At 39.3% G+C, this 15,834-nt stretch overlaps 1 protein-coding gene across 1 annotated transcript in view; it reads left to right on the top strand.

Annotated features, from left to right (window-relative positions):
* Window positions 1–14,172: 14,172 nt before the first annotated feature.
* Window positions 14,173–15,834, top strand: part of LOC150078077 (protein mothers against dpp-like) — a 96,995-nt gene continuing 95,333 nt past the window's right edge. The window contains exon 1 of the mRNA XM_090385162.1: window positions 14,173–14,415. The gene's annotated coding sequence lies outside the window, so the exon portion shown is untranslated. The remainder of the gene's footprint in view (window positions 14,416–15,834) is intronic.

The following is a 15,834-nucleotide window of genomic DNA, read 5'->3' as shown; positions in this document are numbered from 1 at the left end:
CCACTCAAAACATGTTCTAGTCACCACGGCTCTGTGGAGGCACATTGTCCTACTAGAAGAGTCCATTGCCCTGTGGGTGCACGATGATCATGAAGGGATGCAGGTGGTCTGGAAGGGTGGACACGTAACTTAGCCATTCAGAGATGCATCTAGATGAACCAGAAGTCCCAACTTGTTTAACACGACAGACCATTACTGACCGTCCACCTGCCTGAACAGTTCCTTGTTGATATGGCGTGTGCATAGCTTCGTGCGGCTAGGGTGTGTATCTTCCGCCAGGTACACACCCTTCCGTCCACTCAAAATAACTGGAAATGGGACTCAGGAGACCCGTCTCCAATAATCCAAGATCGAATGCCAATGTTCTTTAGCCCAGTTGGGGCATAGTCCTGTGTCATGGTGTTAGAAATAGGACTGGTGGGTTGGTGGCTCCTATAACCTATTGTGGCTAATGATCGCCTGATGGTCTTGATGGAGACATTTATGACACCTCCCTCATGAAGTCAGTGGTGATTTGTGCCACTGTTACTCTAGTTGGCTGCAACTGCAAGACATGATGGTGGCCAAGTTCATCCACCACCTTTCTCCGCCCACAGTTCTGTCCGCAATGAATGTTATTCTGGAAATGGAATAATCTCGATACACTTCATACTGTCAAAAGGGGATATGCAATTTCTGTACCACCGCGATAGTGTGACCCGTGTGTCAGGCACCCACTATCCTCCCTCTTTCAAAGCTTGTTAACTCACATTTATTTGTTATTTTTATTTGGTTTTTTTTAGGTGCATTAGCAACTAAGGCCATATTGCTCCAGGAATATGCGGTTGTCATTCCCTGACCTTTCCGCATCCTCCGTATTTGGTGGTGATGGGCTCGAACCCCGGTCTAATCAAGAAACGTGTGCTATGCACTGCTGCTCCTTCCCACCTAGCTACGGAGGCGCTAACTCACGACATCCATACCGACATCGTATTACCGCCTACGTGAATGCAGTGTACCTATATGCCTGCCAAGAGTGAGGGGGTGACTCGCATTTGCCTAGGAACCAGGTATTCCATGAATTCTGACCATTGTCTTATAAATTGAATAATCACCTTATCCCTGCTACCAAAATGCCTGAAAAAATCACAACCTGTGCTGGCAGCCTCTGCATTTCTCATAGAACTTCATCTCTGACTACAATTATCCCAAAAAGATCTAGCAAAGATCTTTTTCACTTTCCACCACAGTTGATACGTTAGTCTTGGATTACTGCTTTCCATATGCAGTACTTTGCATTTGTCAACATTAAACATCAATTGCTATTTAAAGTCCATCTGCCCAACTTTTCTAGATCCTGTTCCAACAGCATACTGCCGTAATGTCATCCACCGTCCAAACTTGGTCCCATTTACAAACTTGGACATTAAGCCTGATCTGCCTTCATCAATATCATTGATAAAATAGAAAACAACACCACCAAACCAGGGAGGACTCCACGAAGAGCGGTGTCCGTTGATTTCCACTCGTCTTCTCCCACTCAACCATCCCTTTATCCATAGCAGCAACTTGAACTTAATGCCACACTGCTCCAATTTGTACAGCTGTCTGAAATATAATTGCACCCTTGTCTAGATCCTGCATTACCTTCTTTACCAGTGACTCCATTTGTTTACTTGCAACAGAAGTTAAACAAGTAGTAGTTAAACATTAGTCTTTGTATCCCCCCAAGCTAGCAGTTTTCCGACCCACCTAACACTGCCTCGATAGCATCAGCAAATATTCTTGCACCCTTTCTATTTAAGTGTATCCTTTCCCTGTTGAAGCAATCTCTCCTGTGAACAAGTACAGTCCAGGCTGAAAAACATTCTACCCCTTGACAATTCCACAATCTTTCCAGGGCCGAATTGATCGAAAAGGCTCATCATATACCCCCTCCTATCATGTCTGGGCAGAATTGCAGACACTTTCAAATTCAACCCTAATTCACGGCTTTTTTTCAACAGTGACCTGTTGAAAAAAAGGTCAATATTATCTTTTGCGCCCTTAAAAGATGATATCCGCTCTAAAACGTCATCAACCTCAGCCCCTGGCAGACATACCCTGCCCTGTTCCACCTATCCTTTTTACAAAGCATGTTCCCCGTTTCCCTGATTAGAGTCACCAACAACTACTAGTTCCTGTGGGACCAGCGCATTCTGTCTTTGGGGTTGCCGCTGTGTTGCTTGATGTTGAAGTGCACGTTCTTGCGTTGATGTGGGCAGCTGAGAGCTTGATGGGCCCCTCACTTTAAATCCTTCGAGGGCATTCACCCTGTCCTTCAAGCTCTCATATAAGCCGATAACGCTGAGTTGTCGCCTGATTTCATTACACTCCTTGCATCGCTCACACACAAAGACATGCAAGCAGTGCATTTTAAAAGGCTGTGATTCCGAGGGCAACTGCACCTCTCAGTTCTCCTTTGAGCCACAGCACTCCCATTAGCTTGAGCCTTTTGCTTTGCTGCTCTGAGTCATGATTTCGATTTAATTTCAATAAAATTACAACCCTAAACTTGTATACCAACACAGTTATAACGCTATATATATTTTTCAGTATCAAATATCTACAAGTTCTGTTTATATTACTTCCGTATCAAGTTATGTACTAATTAATTATGTTTCCTTTGTAATCTAAGTTGTTATATGTATTTAGTTAAAAGTACAATTTAATTGAGAACGAAGTTTAACAAAATTAGTAGATTTTTCTGATTAATTGACAATATTATGTTATACACTATACTAACTAGGGCTTGCTAACCGGTTTTCATATTGAGTTGTTAAAACCGAAACCGAGCTTCTAAAACCGGATACGATTATTTTTTCTAGTTAGCCCTCGAATATAGTTTTTTGTTACACACATTTTCTTTTGTTTGTTCGTTTATCTGGATCTTTCAACTGCTTTATGTTTTAAACATGTTTTTTATTTTATTTTATTTTAAGATACGAATCTCATGGGCAAGTGGCCCAAATCTAGGAGGGGTACCTTTTATCTTCCCACCTGTACCTTTTGAAACTTGCCTCGTTTAGACTCTTCATTCAGTGCTTGCGGGAGTGACGCATAGTATAGTGACGCCTTTGTTATCTTCAATATTTTTATTTAAAATTGTCAGTGATATAAATTCCTACTAATTAATATTTAGTACTCTTAATATGTCTAAGATGAAGTCAAATGTATGGAATTATTTTGCTCGAAAAAGCAAAGATGAAGCACAATGTTTGAAATGTCAAAAGATAATGAAGTTGTCTGGAGGATCTACATCATCTTTGCTGTTGCATTTAAAGAAAATGCATCAGATTGACATTAAACAAGATAACAGTGAACCATCCGTAAAAATGGTAAGAACATTAGAAAACTTTATCGTTAAAAATCTATGGAAGAAGAGATTTCAAAATTAGCTGCTTAAGATGGATTTTCTTTTAATTCAATTGCCAAGAGTGAGTTTATACAATCAAGGCTTTACCTTCAGAGAAATAAATACGATAAATTACCACCAGCCTCATGAGTGGAATTATGGTTCTGAATTATCATAAAACTAAGAAAGAAGAACTCATTCAACGTTTCAAAATTCATTGGTTTCGGGTGCGCGGTATTCATTGACTCTAGACAAATATACGTCTATTCAAAATAAAAGGTATATGAATATAAATGTGCATTCAAAAGACAATCATTGGTCGTTAGGTCTTATTGAGATTAATGGTTTACTTGATAGCAGAACTGAGCAAATTGTGAATGGACACTTGAAGGAATTTGGTTAAAACTTGGATGAGGATATTGTTGCCTGCATCACCGATGGAGCAGCAATGATGATTAAGTTTGGCAAGAAAATTACGCCTAATCATCAACAATGTATAGCCCATTGTATACATCTGTCAGTTATAGATGTACTTTATGAAAAAGCAATCAGTTATGGTGCGACAGTCTCTGAGTCTCCCAAAGACAATGAAGAAATTGAAAATAATGAAGGAAGAAGTTGAAGAAAGACAGCAAGGCATGCTTTATCAAACCGACTTTACCGATGAGCTCATTTATTTCTTCAATCCAATGGCCAATATTGCACAAACTATTAACATATTGTTAATAGTTTGTGTTAATAGTTTTTGCAAGCTTTTTCGAAAATCGCCTACCAAAAATGACATATTACAAAATTTTATTAAAGCAAAATTTAATGGGAAAGAATATAAACTTATATTAGATTGCGAGACTAGATGGGATAGCACATTCTATATGATTGAGAGATTTTTGAAATTGAAAAATTGCATTCCAAATGCTCTATGTGCAGTACTGTCAACTGAAGCTGTGTCTGACGATGACTGGAAAACACTTGAATTGCTATGTGAAACTTTGCGACCAGTTGAAATGAGTCTGAAGGCTATAACCTCAGAAGATACAGACTTACTTAAAGCAGAGTCTTAAATAGAATTTCTGCTTGCTAAGCTTGATACAGCAGAAACTCCATTTGGTTTAAAGTTTCACCAAAGCCTTTTGCAGCGTTACAATGCGAGACGAAATTGCCAAACTGTGGCTTTGCTGAGTTATCTACACAACCCCAAAAAGTTTAGGAAAGAAGATCAGGTTCAAGAACTTTTGATTTTCCAAGTAAGCAAGTTTTGAAAAAGCATGCTGAAGAGATTTATCAGAGATTATTTGCAAAACATTCCGAAGGAGTCTTAGCGTTGAATGAAGAAACTGAAAATAAACGAACTGTTCTTTTAGAAGAAAACAAAGACTCATCTAGTTCCAATGTCGGAGATACACTCATGCGAGAGTATGATAGTGTAATAAAGAGATTAACTGAAGAGCCTTCAAAATATCCGAGCGAATTGGAAATCAGCAAAGAATTTAAAATTTTGGAGGCGACTAGCAGTAGAAGTGAAAAGCTAGAGAAAGTTTATAGAGCACTGCTGACCATTAAACCAACAAGTGTCCAATCTGAGACAGTGTTTTCGATCACTGGTCTCTTTAACACAAAAATAAGGTCAAGTCTATCAGGAAAAATGCTTAATATACTGCGTTTTTTAAAGGACCATTTTCAGAAAAAAGCTGAGCAATAAATAGTAAAGTAATTTCGCCAAGCTGTTTATTTTTATTTATTTATTATTATTATTATAGGGCTTATTATTTTTTTGTATAATCTTAAGTTGGTTACCTTTTTGGAGCATTTTAATTTTTTTTTTTTTTTACTATAAGAGGTGATAGATTTTGTTTAAAAGATTTGATTACGATTTGTACAATCTACCCAAGATAAAATAAATACTTGTGTTATAAGTTTTTAATTATTTTCCCTAAGTCTGAGAAAATCGGTTTTAAAACCGGTTTTAAGATTAAACTTCGGTTGAACTCGGTTTTATGCAAGTCCTAATACTAACGCTATCTAGTTCGGGATATAACGTATCGTATAACAATGGCGCAAGTTACGAATGGTGAATCTACGGACACTTAAGTATTAACTTCCAAATCTCGCTGTCTCAATTCAGAATAAACTAACGATCTTGACTAGGTCTATAACCTACTTATAGAAAATAATTTGATGTATCAATTGGTCAATAAAGCGACTAAATATGGCTAAAAATCTTCTCGTTCAGCATTGTGCAACTTGTAACACGTGGATTTGATACTCTTACCGATACTTTTATACAATTACAAGGTTGAGTAAAGAATAAATACACCAGATTAATCAGATAATCACAAAATAATGCTGTACTACTAAATTTAAATCAAAAGTTTTAGAAAAATAATAATTTCAAATCAAATACGAAAATCTACTTAGCGGCTTTGAACATATCTGACTCCCACTCAAGATATTATAGATAAATCTGTTAAACGTTCCTGTGCCATAGTTGATCGTAAATATTTTTTTATAATTTTAAGCTTCGAGAAACTTCTTTCCCCTGAAGCAACTGACACTGGTAGGGTCGGAAAAATTCTTAGGACTACTGAAATATTCGTAAACGCATCTTGTAAATTGTTCTGGTATATAAAATTTAATAAATCTTGAGGAGACATTTCTTTTTTTATAAAACATTGTAAGGATACATTATTGAGCCTTTCTGTGAAAAAAAAATAATATAGGCTATATTTGTTTTTTGTTTTTTTATTTTAATATTCAGCTAATCTAACCCATATGCCCCCCCCCCCCTTGATGAGCTGCCTCTGTGCGGTGCACATCCTGAAAACCTGCACGCGGGGGCTCTGAATGTGTGTTATGGTGTTCTGACCATTTAGTCGTTGGACCCCTTGTGGTACCACCCATTTCTCACACCGTTCCCCGAGGAGGCAGGTCAGGCAGTACAGGGATTGCTTAATTGCTCTGGCAGGCCCTGTCACCTACTTTCCGAAGATTTCAGTGGAAATGGCCTAAAAATTAAATTAAATTTAAATTTAAAAAATTATAATAAATAAAGTAAAAAATAAAAAAAAATGCGAAAAGTTAAGAGTAGTGGTACAGTCTGAAGGAGAGGGTACAGATAGAAACATGGGGATGATAGGGAAGATGCCCCAAACTGGTAAATGGGGACAAGCCCTACCAGGAGAAAAGAGGAAACATTTTGTTCTGTTAATTTTTGTGAGCAGTGTACTCTGGATAAAGGGATGGTTAAACGTTAGGAGACAAAGAACAGGTACTTATAAATGATCACCGATTTTCATAGACTAATAATATGAGTGTGATCATCCTTCCAGGTTTGATGTGTCCCTTACTATTTTTTTTTATAATTATTAACTAGAATGATGTAGGCATATCCAGTTTAATGCCTGAATTTGCTGGTAATGCGAAACTGGACAGTATGCTATTCCAACAACACTGAGATAGGTTCAATTCATACGCATACTCTAAAAAATGGAAGTGAGGCTTAACATTGATAAATGCAGGGTACTTCATTTGGGGAAAAATAAAATATTCCTATTAGGGGCCCTAGTTGATCTAGAGGCCCCAATCCTGGGACCATCAAAGCCACAACGTAAATAAACGAGACCCTTTAACCCCCCTCTGCATCCAGGCCCCCAAGTACCTTTGCACAGCTCTGCCGATGATTACTTAACCTACTGATGTTTATTGTCTGTAAATTGTGTGTGTATGTGTTCTTAGGCCAGTTTTCCTGATTATTTGGAGGAAAAAGTCGATTGTCTGGGGAAGGGAGTATGGGGAATCTTGTCCTATCCTGAGAACGATTAATTCAGAGACGGAGTGAAAAAAAAGCCAGTAAAAATTCTTCCTTGGGTCATTGACGATATTCAAACCCGGGCCCCTTTCATTAGGTGGTGAGGACGGTGATTATAATCTGTGCTACAGCAAGGACACTTCATCTTGGTAACAATAATTATAGAAGATCATGCCATTTTGGTGGTATCAAACTCAATGCAGTGGAATGAAAAAGATTTCGGAATAATCGTACTCTGACGTTAGATTCGCTTATCGGCGCAGAGAGGCCAGGTCCTTTCCACCCACAGGATGGGGCGCCTCCGTAGCCAGGTGGGAAGGAGCAGTAGATCGTATCATATGTTTCTTGATTACACCGGGGTTCGAGCCCGTTACCACCAAATACGGAAGATGCGGAAAGATCGGGGAATGACCACCGCATATCCCGGAGCAATATGGCCTTAGTTGCTAATGCTTCTAAAAACCAAAACAACAACCCACAGGATGAAAAAGACATAGCTTGAATCCTGATAATGACACAAGGAATTTTAGTAGGCATTTTTCACAACATGGCTGAATTAGTTGGTCTAATACCAATGTTGTTAGTTGAAGGTTGCATAATTTTTCCAGAAAATTCGGATTTTTGCCAACCACACAGTAAACTGACCAAACAATATGCGCAATTATAAAGACAATTCATTCACGCCTGATCACCTTAGTTGTTTTGGTGCTTAATACATACCTAGCCAGACAGGCTTCTAGAGCAGCTCATGGGGTTTTTGTCAATATAATCTACTCTAAAGACAGTAGTTCCAAACTTTTCTCGTGAATCTGAGGGACGATTAATTTCTGCTAGCCATAATTCCTAAAATTTTCCTGCTTTTCTAGAATAATCGGAACAGACGTAGTATTTCTCTGGCTCTTTCCTCCTTAAGCGTCTCTGCAGCTAAACTCAATTTTGGTTCATGTTCTGCATCAACTAGTGGCTTCGGAAACCACTCCGGATTAGAGAAATTTACGTTTTGAACTTGTTCCTACTTTTCTGAGCTTCTTTTCCATGAAGTTTTGTTGTTTGATAGAAGGCTTTTACTCTTTGTGGACTGTCTTGAGCTGCAACGGATAGCATTAGTTGAGGCAATATGATGCAAAAAGCAAGCTTACATAGCCTCAGCCAAAAAAAAAAAAAAACCCTTCACATTTCACCAATCCAGTCAATACAATTGTTTCTCTGATTCAGCCTTAAATTTATTTAAACTATCAACTTCCACAACAGATGGAAGTCTATTCCAGCCACCAATCCGCTGGCTTTACCCGCTGGCTAAAGCAAACTTCCGCACATCTATTCTACAACTCTCTCCTCAATTTGAATCTATGCCACCTCGGGTTCTTATTCTGAGCAGGTGGAAGTATTCCAACAGCATTGAGCATACTCAAACCATTCAAGGATTTATACACCTCAAATCACCTCACAGGTGCCTAGTCTCCAGACACTGTAATTTGCAAAACTTAAGCCTTTCTTCGTAAAAGAAACCCTTTGTTTCTCTTACCAATCTTGTTGCCCTTCTCTGTACTCGTTCTAGCAACACTCCATCCTTCCTAAAACGAGGCCTCCAGACCTGCATGCAGGTCTGGAGGTGCGCAATGTTCAGGCCACACTCAAGGTGTGGCCTGGACATTGCCTTCTTCCAGGGATAATCGCCTCCTTTTCTGTGCTAGCAAAATTCCTATATATCATTGACAAAACTCCATGACCTTCTCTGGCAGCCCGTCTGCACTGCTCAGAGCACTTCAGATCTGACTGCACAATTACCCCCAGTTCTTTTTCATTCTCCACCTCCCTGAGTGTACTACTACACAGTACATTTCTTTTCGGATACTGCTGTCCATACGCACTACTTTGCATTTTTCAATGTTGAAATTTAGTTACACTTCTCAGCCCATCGGCCTAACTTTTCTAGATCCTGTTGTAATAGCATACTGTCTTTATTATCATTAACAACCCTGCCAAACTTTGCATCATCTGCAAACTTGGACATTCAAAATGGTAAACATTCAGAGAATTAATCTTGGCAGCTACACTACGAGAATTAATCTTAATTCTCTTAGTGTAGCTTCCTTAATTAATTCTCTGAATATTTCTTAATAATCAAGAAATATTCAGAGAATTAATCTTGGAAGTTACACCATGAAAATTTGAATTTTTTATCCTGTAAATAAGTTAACTTGTCATAGTGTGATAAGTCTCGCGTAAATTCAAACGGGTGTTATTATATTATTTCTTTCTGATTTGGAGTTCCACATCGTGAAAATTATTGATACAACTACCCAAATACACAGGGTAGTTGTTCTTATGTCTGGTGTTACTGTTGGTCAATGAACTCTCTGACTATTCTAGAGATGATCAGGATTGCGACTTTCTGCAGTTCCTTGTATGTGTTCGCTGGGAGACCAATTGCTGCTAGGCTTTATGTAGGGTCTTTGGCACCATACCTGTGGTTCACACGATGATCAAGATGGTCGTAAATTGTTGCATATGCCACATCTCTTTGATCTTCTGTCTTAGGTTCATGTACTTCCTGGTTTTTATTATTATTATTGCTGCTCTTATATTATTTCTCCCTGATTGGGGATTCCACCTTGTGACCAAGTACACAGGGTGTTGTTGTTATGTCTGATGTCACTGTTGGTCGAGGAACTCTCTGACAATCCAACAGATATTCAGGATTCCGACTTTCTGGAGTTCCTGGTAGGTGTTCGCTGGGAGACCTATTGCTACTAGGCTGTTCGGTAGGGTCTTTGGCACCATACCTGTGGTTGATACGATGATCGGGATGGTCGTTATTTGTTGCATATGCCACATCTCTTTGATCTCCTGTTTTAGGTTCGTGTACTTCCTGATTTTTTTTCCATGGATTTTCTGCAGGTTGCCAGTGTTGGGTATCGCTATGTCAATCAGATAGGTAGCCTTTTCCTTCCTGTCCACAAGGATTATGCCCGGTCTGTTGTGCGGGATTGTCCTATCCGTCATTATGGCGCGGTCCCAGTACAGCTTGTGGGTTTGGGTCTCTAGTACTGCCTGGGGATCGTACTTGTAGTACGGTACACTTTCTTCGATCAACTGGTATTTCCTTGCTAGCTTCTGATGTATTATCCTGGCTACCTAGTGGTGTCTATGAGTGTACTCAGTCTGGGTGATCACCTTGCATCCCGCGGTGATGTGTTGGATCGTTTCTGAGGCCAGGTGGCATCGTCGAGATGTGACATTGGACACTACGGGCTCCTTGGCGATGTATTTTTTATAGTTACTGGTGTTGATTACCTGGTCTTGGATGGAGAGCATGAATCCTTCAGTCTCGGGGAAGAGCGTCCCGCTCGTGAGCCATGCATTGGAAGCAATTTTATCTATGTGACCCTGATGGAGTTCATTGTAATGTTTGCCATGGAGTGTCTTCTCTGCCCATCTTTCTAGCTTCGTTTGTACCTCCTGGTGGAGTGCTGCTCTGAGTTTCTGGAAGTAATCCTTCAAGTTAACTATCGCTGTCTTCTGTTGCTCAATGAGGTCTATCAGGCACTTTCCTCTTTCTTTCCGGGCAATTGTCAGTCTCTCCACGGCAGATTTCGGGTGGTGTTGGCGGCTCTTGTTCATCATTGTCCTTGCCTTTCTCATGATATCCTCCAGCTCGGTATTAGTCCAATCTATGAAGCCGAAGGAGTATGTTAACACTGGGACTGCATAGGTGTTTATGGCTTTAACTGTGTTCCCTCCGTTCAGCTTTGCTTTCAGCAGGCTCTGAGTCTCTGATGGTATTTTTCGGTCAGGCAGGCCTTAATTTCCTTTTGCTGTATCTGCTGAGCCCACATCATCCCCAAATATTTGTAGGCCCCTCCCTTTGTCATGGCTTCGATCTCTTCACCAGCCTTCAGCTGGTAGTTTTAGTTGACTAATTTTCTCTGGCGCAATCCGTGGGCCTTGCATTTGTCTAGACCAAATTCCATCCTAATATCATTGCCAAATTCTTCGGTGATTTGGAGTAGTTGCTGGAGGTGCTTTTCGGTTCTCGCGTAGAGCGTGATGTCGTCCATGTACATCAGGCGGGTGAGGGTGTACAGGTTCTTCCTTCTTTGAGGTTATATCCGTACTTGCTACTTTTGAGCATGGTGGATAGTGGGTTAAGCTCCAGACAGAACCACATTGTGCTCAGGGCATGTTCCTGAAAGATTCCTCCCCTGATGGGGATTGGCTTGGTTGCGATGTTCTCGACCTTCGTGGTGGTACTCCATTTCGCCATCGTTTCTCCCAAGAAGTTTGTCACTCTCGGATTAACTTTGTAGATCTTCAGCTCCTCTATTAGCCAGCTATGAGGCACGGAGTCGAAGGCCTTGAGGTGATCGATGTAGGCTGTGTACATGTTGCGGTGCTTCTTGTATGCTTGCTCCATAACCGCAGTATCTATGGTTAATTGCTCCTTCCATTCTTTGCTCAGCCGCTTGCATCCTTTCTGCTGTTCGGCCATTATGCTCTGGCTCTCCAAGTGGTCTGTTATCTTCCTGGTTATGCAGCTGGTTAGGATCTTGTACATTGTTGGGAGGCAGGTGATTGGGCTATATTCGCCGGGTTTCTTTTATCATCGTCTTTAGGCTCCAGATATGTGATTCCTCGCTGAGAAATTTCGGGATTGTCTCTGGATGCCTTATCATTTGGGTGAACTGCTCTGCCAGGTGCAAGTGAGCTTCTTGTACTAGTAGTTGTCGACGTTATCTATTCCTGGAGTTCGCCAGTTGTGAGATTTCTTGATAGTCTGTTTTTCTTCTTTCCGAATCTCCCATCCTCTCATTTCTTGTACGTCCTTGGCTTTCTTGCGTTCTAGTTCTATCTAGGTGGCTTGGCTGTTATATTTTACTTCCCTGTCCATATGTTTCCCCAGAAATCCTCAATCGTCTTCTTCTCGAGTGGTCCGTTCCTTTGTTTCTCGTCTTCTCCGAGATTCCTGTAGAAACCTCTTTGGTCCTCATCATCGAAGATTCGGTTGTCTATTTTCCTCTTGGAACTCTGCTTGCAACCTCTGCAAAGGAGATTCTGCTTCAATGTGTCTAAGTACTCTCCTATTCTCTGTTTTTTGTCTCGTTTGCTTTGGACGCTGTCTCCCTTGAGGATGCTTTTCACTTTTCCAATTAATTTCTTACTCCTATTGCCCCGTTGGTACTGGGTCAATTGGCCTAAATTGACTGTTAATTCTTCTCTCTTCTGCTGAAGTCTTCTTTCCCAAGCTGGTGGTTCTTTCTGTTTTCGGTTCTTCTGCTGCTGGTCTCTCGCTTCTCTTCCATTAATTCTCGTCGCTGCTACCGCAGTACAATACACGGCTGTGTGGATGACCTCCAGTGTTGCACCATTGCTGTCAGGGTAATGTGGTATTAGGTGCCGATTCAGGTGGTCTGTGACTCCCCACAAGGTTCTATTCGGCCTCTGCTTTGGTATCACGTAAGTCTTTGTGGGGTCCATTCCTTCGAATTCTGTTAGGGCCTTCTTCCACGCGTTCTTTATTCTGGATATCATGACCTCGTCTGTTTTCACCTCAGCTGCTGCGGGTTGTATTTTCTCTTGCTCTTCTTCCTCTGGTTCGGTGGTGGTATGTTCTTCCTCCTCTGGTTTCGTATTCTTTATCCTTTGTAGTAGTTGATCACTTACGTCCTGCTTAATTTTTTCCAGGATTGCAGGAGCTACCATGTTCTTCGTGACGATGGTCCTTCTCTGGTGCACTAGTCGCTGTTCGGTGACCTGAATATCCGGGAATCGTTCCAGTCACTTGGTGTGTTGTCTCGCCCTGTAAGTTGTCATTTTGATCTCCAGCTTCGTTGCAACCCAAAGGTCGCGGGTTCGATTCCCGCCTCGGGCTTGGATCAAAGTACTGCAAAAACCTTGGGAGTTGCATTATGGCCACAGAAGCCTATGCGCCAACAACTACCAAAAAAAAAAAAAAAAAAAAAAAACAGCTTCGTTATTTCGCAGTATGCTTGCATGATGTACGTATTCATTTCGATGCTCCACTTAAAGCGTTGGCGTTTTCTCCCTTCTTGGGTGGTCACTAGCGCAGTTGTACAGGAAGCACTTCCAGTTGGTGGGACTGGATGGTCTTGCCTTTCTCTTGTGGTGGGATAGGTGGGATAGCGCCACTTGCTCCACTGTCTTCCTCGGGAGGCCCTCTGAATTTTCGAACCGACCCCTCTGCCTAAGGCCTGAACGCGAGTTACTTTATACTGCGCCACACTCGATGCAATATGATTACTGTTTCTCTGCGACATTATCCATCTATGGAGGTGGACCTGTTTATCTCGGCCTATGTCCAGTGGTAGTTCGCAGGAGTTACACCAGATGGCGCACAAACTGTTTATAATCTTATTATTATAATAATTATTATTAGCCATATGTATAAAGGAAGCCTGAGGCTTATGCTGCACTAGCCAAAAAAAAAAATTTCTGAATTACCCTGAGAGAGAGAGAGAGAAGTAGAAAGGAATCACCAAAAAAAGAGAAGAATGATGATATCCAGCTCAGGATCCTAGGTGTGCTAAGCTGAAATTCCCCAGATGTGAGCCCCTGGGGAAATACTCCATCTCAGTTTTCATTAATTTATTTCACTCATTAATTAAGCGTAACATAGAAGGCAATATTAATTCATTGTTATTTAGTATATAACACTGTTTGTTAATCTTTAAATGCAATTATATAATTATTTTCCTCTTATAACAATAACAATTAATAAAGCAGTGGGGAAAATATATCCATGTGTTAGTTGTAGTTTCAATATTCTGTCATGAGTACAACAATTTAATTTTATTTTGCTTTTCATTAGTGTTCCTTATGATTATTGAATTCTTTTCAGTAATACAATCTTCGTCACATAAAAGGCTTTCTATTAACCAGAATTTTAATTTTGTGTTATTTTTCATTTAATCATTTTCTTTCCCCATTTTCTCTAATTTTTCAGCGTAATAGTGTGGTGGGGTTTTTCCTCAGTTAATCATCTAGTCTGTATTGTTGATGTGGTGTGTTGAAAGGTGTGAAGCGACCAAGAATTTTTTTTGATGTGTTTGAGGATAAATAAATGTATCGATTGTGTTTTTTTGTAGTCGTAAGAGTAAAATTAGTTCCTATGTGAAGAACTGGGGAACAACAGCAGGGCCTCACTAATTCTGATCTAAAAGTAGACGTATACTGTTTAAAGTCATTTGTACAATTGCGTTGTTTAGGCTTAACTGTGGTAAGTTTGATGTACTTTGCTTAACATTTATTAGAGACATCTTTTCTTCTATATTTTTTTGTTTAACTTAATGAACTTCTGCGGTCGAATGAAGCATATAATATGACCTTTCATTTCGTTGCAAGTTTTTTTGACAAGTAAATATATAAATAAAGAATTCCGATGTTTAAGTAATACGAATAATTTCTGTAAGCATCCCATAAACATTTGGATAATGTCAAGGTTATTTTATGCAGTTTATTGCTCTCTTTACTTTTAATGGTAGCTTAATAATAGGAATTGTTTCTGAAATATTAATCCTACGGTGTTCACCAACCAGTTTTCATCAGTAATTTTAAGCAATTTCGAGATGCAGTATGTAAGATTTTTAATATTTACTATCCGGACGCTGCATGATCATTGTTATCTTTATACTACATTCATCCATTATTAAATGCTGCTCTAAATGGAAGCATTAGTGAGCTAGTTTCAAAAATGTTCATTATTCATTACCTCCATGCAGCTGTGTTAAAATCAAAAACTTGAACTTACTCAATTAGTTGCGAGAATATAAGATCCCTCACAGTGTCCAGCATCCTGTGGTACAGGAGGCCCACCGAGATCCCGTTTCGTTTTTTAGATGCGAAATTAATGCAGTTCATTTCAGTTATATCAGTATCTTAGACATTTGAAATCATTTTCCAGATAATCATGCTAAATTTTGCTATTCATTACCTCTCTGGTAACATTTTAAAAATTGGAAACTATTATTGGCCCAGCATTCATACAGTAATTATAAAAACTAAAAAGTTTCAACTAACCACCTTTGTTTAAACAAAAAATTACAAAAAATAAAGAAAGAAAATAAGAGCTTCACATATGTTAAAACAAATTTGAAAAATGGATTATGTAAATATAACAAAAAAGTGTAATAGTTCAGCATGTTGAATGAACAAAATGTGACATAGTAGAAAGCTGACAACTGAAGTAATAAATAAGTCACTGGGTCTCCAGTAGTGAACATTAGCCTGTTTTTAATTTTAAGTGTTCATATAGGTATAGTACTGTATTGTTGAGTGATATAAAAATTAATAAATAAAAGCCATATTTTTATAACCCAAATACCTTGAAAAGAGAACATTGAAGATAATGGTTCCCTCGCTTCAGTGGTGCCATTGATTTGCTCAGTTTGATTTCAGTGTCACTTTGATGCTATGTATTTTTAACTTTTGTTTGTAAAATTTTTAAAAAATAAATCATTTATCAAGGAGAATACAGCTTTATTGATTACTGTTTGAAGCATTAATGGAAGAAAAGCTTTTTTAGAGTTAATTATTTAATAACACAATACACCCAATGCTAATATTTTTAGCTTAGCACCACATTATATAAATCATTACTAGTTTTGTACTCAAGCACAACTAAGTACAATGAACTGGA

This window comes from Mastigoproctus giganteus, chromosome 11, assembly GCF_048544385.1.
Source record: "Mastigoproctus giganteus isolate SK-2022 chromosome 11, ASM4854438v1, whole genome shotgun sequence".
In the NCBI taxonomy this organism is placed as follows: Eukaryota; Metazoa; Arthropoda; class Arachnida; order Uropygi; family Thelyphonidae; genus Mastigoproctus; species Mastigoproctus giganteus.
This window is presented reverse-complemented; position numbering and strand designations above follow the sequence as displayed.